The following is a 6000-nucleotide window of genomic DNA, read 5'->3' on the forward strand; positions in this document are numbered from 1 at the left end:
ATAAAAATGATTCTGGTGCTTTTCTTTCTATATTTTTTGGAATACATCAATCACTTGACTAAACCATTGTAATCCTAAGGAAAAAAATAAGGGAATTCTAAGAATGCTGAAATTCCTCCTCTTGAAGCCATCAGAATTGGTGTGACCTAGTAGACATTATTTTAACTATAGGAAGATAAAGGATCAAGCTGAGGCAACAGATCATACACCTGTTAAACTCAACACTAACTGACATTATACAGTATTGTGATTAATTCTTTGGTTTGTCTTTAAATGATCAAATGTTTTAATACTATTTGTTCTATGTTAGATTTTAAAAGGCAGAAATATTGGTACTATACACAGGGCATCAACATTAGAAAAACATACAGTATGCAGAGCCGTCTTTGCTAATAAATTATGAACAGGAACTTAAAAGTAACAGAAAATCTTTTAGTAAAGCCATCAGGCTGAGGATCAATCCAAAGTATTTTGCCAGCAGATGTCAAGCTCAGATTTGATCGTTAGCACTGCAAAATCAGATCAAAACAGCATACTACTAGCAAAATCATCTGTCAGTTAACTTTAGAAAAAAATTTGAAATCAATCAACAGCAAGTAAAGTCTGAAAATATGATAGAAAATGGCTTAAGAAAGTAGGAAAATGCTGACAGCTAAAGCTTTAATTAATGTTGGCAAAAATAAACAATCTTTGTTGTTTTTGAAAATATACTGATTGTGTATTCATATTGGTAGAATTGGAAGCGCCACATTCCAGATATACACTAAAAGAGAAATTTGTCACCTTCAACATTTCCAGAATTCTGGAAAGCAGCCATCACATTTCAGCAAGAAAATGAACACAAAATCAATAATAAAATAAAAGATGAAAATTAGCATGAACCTAGTTGTTTCTTTAATGTTTCTTGGTTCACCCGAGTTTCCTTTCTGGCATATCTACAGCCATGCTGACATATGCTACAATTCCCAGAGCAGAACTTCTTTGTCTCGTTCTCAGAGAGCAGAAGAGGCTTACTTTATGTCTTATGTGTATGTCTGTGTATGTTTGTTAATCCAACCCTCCTTGACATTTATATCTGATATTTATTACCTTATACCCTCTACATTACATCTACCTAGGAACTTAATATTCATGGAAAACGAAATGGGTATTTTCTGAAAATGTGGTAGGACACCAAATAATCTCCAGGAGCCAGGGACAAAAGAGTATAGTTGAGACATCTTACAGAGTCGAAGGTACACAAGAAGTCATGATATGATTATTTGTTTCAGAAACCACAACTTTTCAGGTGTTTCTCTGTAATGTAGCTTTGGTATTATAAAGAGAAGAGTGCTCTGATAATGGAGTATGCACAGAAAATAACTAGTATCACTCCCCAGCCCCCCCAAAAATCACGAAATGTACAGGACATGAAAAATAGTAGCCATTCATTGATCCACTAAATGTTCCTATAAGGAAGACTAAATACACAGAAACAGATTCTAGTATAGAATGTCTAAACATGCTGTAAAAACAAAATATCTATTTCATGCTCTGATGTGGGACAATGGTCCTTTACCCTATAAAGGTTTGTCAGTGAGCCAGTAGCTAAGCAGGAAGTATTGGCAGAGTGACTAGGCAGAAGAAATAGGCAGGGCGAGGAGAACAGGAGAATTCTGGGAAGAGGAAAGGCTGAGTCTGCAGTTGTTACCCAGAGGCAGAGGAAACAAGCAGAGAACGCTTCACTGATAAACCTACCAAGCCATGTGGCTAACACAGACAATAATTATGGGTTAGGGTAAGTTGAAAAGTTAATAAAAAGCCTGAACTAATAGGCCAACCAGATTATAATAAATGTAGACCGCTATGTGTTTCTTTAGGACTGAATGGCTGTGGGACTGGGCAGGATATCAATAATATTCTTCTCTAAATCTTAAGGACCATCACAGAAGAAGAGGTGAATTGATTCAAATAGCTAGTGGTAGTGAATTACTATTGCAAAACAATTTTCTGGACATAAATGTGTAATACAAACAAGGCTTCATAGGAACCGTGTCTTTGTGTACAAGACCTGCCCACAATCTAAACATCATAATTCCAACATGGATGAGGAAGGGATTCATGAAGTCCTACCCTACTTGAAGAGCTTTGGCTACTGCAGAAGAGAGAGACAGATTTGTAAGGAGTAATAACCCATACTCCAAGATGTGACCCAATATTCACATACATACTGGAAGAATTAGGGAGACTCAGTGGGTTTTAAAAGAGGATATGAAGTTGGAAAGAAACAATGATTAAAGATTTGATAAAAACATGACATAAATATAGGACATCATGCATCAAATAATAAATATTATATAGAGATTATTTAGACTATCTCCATATTTCAAAAATAGAATTTTCAAAAGTGCTTTTAAGAGCTCTCAGTATTGAATCCTTTTTGGGGGGGGGTTTCGAGACAGGGTTTCTCTGTGGTTTTGGAGCCTGTCCTGGAACTAGCTCTTGTAGACCAGGCTGGTCTCGAACTCACAGAGATCCACCTGCCTCTGCCTCCCGAGTGCTGGGATTAAAGGCGTGCGCCAACACCGCCCGGCTCAGTATTGAATCTTATGTCATATCAAACAAGAGTGAAAGCCTGGAATAAAGAGATGGCTCGATGTTTAAGTGAACTTGCTGCTTTTGTAAGGCTTTTAAGATCCATTTTCCATCAACCATGTGGAGGCTTTTGGGCCTCAGTGACCACTTGACATGCACACAATATACTTACATACATACAAATAAAGTAAGAATGTACAAAAATGATAATAAATAGAGTAACATACTATGGATAAAAATGAAAGGCATTGTCTAGACAAGAAATGCAAGAAGTCCAAAGTTCCAGGAGTGGAAGAGGAGGAAACTTCGGATTTGGAGATTCTCGTGGTGGTGGTGGTGGCAATTTTGGACCAGGACCAGGAAGCAACTTTAGGGGGGGATCTGATGGATATGGAAGTGGACGAGGATTTGGAGATGGCTATAATGGGTATGGAGGAGGACCTGGAGGTGGCAATTTTGGAGGTAGCCCTGGTTATGGAGGAGGAAGAGGAGGATATGGTGGTGGAGGACCTGGATATGGCAACCAGGGTGGGGGCTACGGAGGTGGTTATGACAACTATGGAGGAGGAAATTATGGAAGTGGAAATTACAATGATTTCGGAAATTATAACCAGCAACCTTCTAACTATGGCCCAATGAAGAGTGGAAACTTTGGTGGTAGCAGGAACATGGGAGGACCATATGGTGGAGGAAACTATGGTCCTGGAGGAAGTGGAGGAAGTGGGGGCTATGGTGGGAGGAGCCAATACTGAGCTTCTTCTTACCATGGGCTTCACTGTATAAATAGGAGAGGATGAGAGCCCAGAGGTAACAGAACAGCTTCAGGTTATCGAAATAACAATGTTAAGGAAACTCTTATCTCAGTCATGCATAAATATGCAGTGATATGGCAGAAGACACCAGAGCAGATGCAGAGAGCCATTTTGTGAATGGATTGGATTATTTAATAACATTACCTTACTGTGGAGTAAGGATTGTAAAAAATGCCTTTGAGACAGTTTCTTAGCTTTTTAATTGTTGTTTCTTTCTAGTGGTCTTTGTAAGAGTGTAGAAGCATTCCTTCTTTGATAATGTTAAATTTGTAAGTTTCAGGTGACATGTGAAACCTTTTTTAAGATTTTTCTCAAAAGTTTTGAAAAGCTATTAGCCAGGATCATGGTGTAATAAGACATAACGTTTTTCCTTTTAAAAATTTAAGTGCGTGTGTAGAGTTAAGAAGCTGTTGTACATTTATGATTTAATAAAATAATTCTAAAGGAAAAAAATGAAATATAAGGAAAAATAAAATCAGATGAAAGCCATCCACGAAAATGTGAGTTTTAAACCTCCATCCATTTCACTAAGTATCTTCTTTTATGGGCTACAAAATCTTTATTAATTTTTTAGTAGAAAGGTAATAATTGAGAAAATGATTTGATTCTATGTCCATTTTAGCAAAATAGTAGTGGCAGATTTATCCTTGACGCTTGCAAAATCCCTAATCATGGGTTCTTTGCCAGAGATGCAATACCATGAATATGTGCCGTATAAGCCGCTATTTTAGTTCATGAAACTTAAGCTTAAAATATGAGGAAGGCAAACCAGTAAAGAAATAGAAAACAGAAAATAGAATGTAAAAAATAAATGTACAGAAGGCAGAAAAACTGTGGGTCTTTAAGTATGAATTAAATATATTTATAAACTCTTACAATGCAAATGCCATAATTTCACCCACCCCCCATAAGTCAGTAGCTTAATAAGAATATTACATTTTCTAATGAGAAACATCAGTGGAGGCTAACCTTAATCTGCAACGGAAAATAAAACATTAATGTACGTTCTGCCAAGGTTCCAGTGATCAATTCTAGAGAAATGGAAACACAGGGAGGAAACAAGATCTCTACTTTAATTCTTGAGTTGGGGACTGTGCCAGATTTCTTTACAGCCAAAGAATCACTGAACTTACCATTGAAGATTGACACTTCTCCCACCAAACAAGCAGGATGTCTTAGGAAATCCTCAGCACATTACCAGGGAAATGTCTGGTGTGTTTCACATTTTCATATGGATTACAGTTTTAGCCTCCTTGTCTTTAATCTCATTTCACACTATCAGAATTTCTGAGACTTTAACCATGATAAGCACATGGAACATTTGGTGTCTGGAGGTTTCATGGAGCTATCTGACACAGTCTGCATTATTCTCTAAGTAGATAATTAGGTACTAAGTCTTTGATCTTTAGATGTTGCTCTACACAACTCCTCTTAGGTTCAAGTAAAGTTAAAATTCTGTTTCTTATTAAGTGGTATTCTTTGTTAACTGATTCAGAAACTTAAGGAAGTTTTAAAAATATGTAAGAATTTTGAGTTGTGAATCGCAGGAGTCCATCTGCTCTCAGGATAATAGTCCTTCTATTCCAGAACTTTGACTTTGATATATTAAGTTAGGTTCCTAAATTTTTCTTTATGCATAATGGTTTCTTTTAATTGATTTTCACATCATTTCCAATGTCCTTCTAAACAACAGAGGGGTGGGTTTACTTGTCTCTGTCTGCTCAGCTCTTTCAGGCCTGTGTTGTCTTTCCCTATGTTGGAGAACTAGTTTTGCAATAGCCTTTTCATCATGTATCCCATGTTAGTCACTGTTTTTTATAACAATATGAGCACAAACTTAACAAGCAATTTAAACCAAAAACCCTTCTGGCATTACAGTTTGTTTCTCTCAGGTGTTCAAGTAAATCTTCATTGTCTAACTCATTAGTGTATTTTAAGAATACTAATCAGAGTACAGTCCTATATCCATCCTCAACTAGATGATTGAGTTATATGTTGTCATCTCCAATTTCATGTAAATTATTAACATTCAGGTATTTTTGTATCTGTAGTGCTGAACGCTGTTACATATTAATCTTCTGGGAGGAAGATATTTTCTGTTCCTAAAAGTCATCTGTTCACTTTGTCATATGAGATTATTAACCTAAGCTCTTTCTTCCTCATCTAGAAATCTCTAACAAAAGAGGTATAATCTTAATAACATAGCATTATATCCATTGCTGGTGGGAATGCAAACTTGTGCAACCACTTTGGAAAGCAGTGTGGCAGTTTCTAAGGAAATTCGAGATCAACCTACCCCAAGATCCAGGAATACTACTCTTGGGAATATACCCAAGAGATGCCCTATCATATGACAAAATCATTTGTTCAACTATGTTCATAGCAGCATTATTTGTAATAGCCAGAACCTGGAAACAACCTAGATGCCCTTCAATGGAAGAATGGATGAAGAAAGTGTGGAATATCTACACATTAGAGTACTATGCTGCGGTAAAAAACAATGACTTCTCGAATTTTGCATGCAAATGGATGGAAATAGAAAACACTATCCTGAGTGAGGTATCCCAGTGCCAAAAGGATGAACATGGGATGTACTCACTCATAATTGGTTCCT

At 36.7% G+C, this 6000-nt stretch overlaps 1 long non-coding RNA gene across 1 annotated transcript; it reads left to right on the forward strand.

Moving 5' to 3' along the window:
• The first annotated feature begins 2819 nt into the window (after positions 1–2819).
• Positions 2820–3861, forward strand: LOC142835913 (uncharacterized). The gene is made up of 2 exons (XR_012907956.1): positions 2820–3021; positions 3142–3861. It is a non-coding gene; the product is annotated as an uncharacterized LOC142835913 (long non-coding RNA).
• Positions 3862–6000: the final 2139 nt, after the last annotated feature.

This window comes from Microtus pennsylvanicus, chromosome 15, assembly GCF_037038515.1.
Source record: "Microtus pennsylvanicus isolate mMicPen1 chromosome 15, mMicPen1.hap1, whole genome shotgun sequence".
Lineage (NCBI taxonomy): Eukaryota > Metazoa > Chordata > Mammalia > Rodentia > Cricetidae > Microtus > Microtus pennsylvanicus.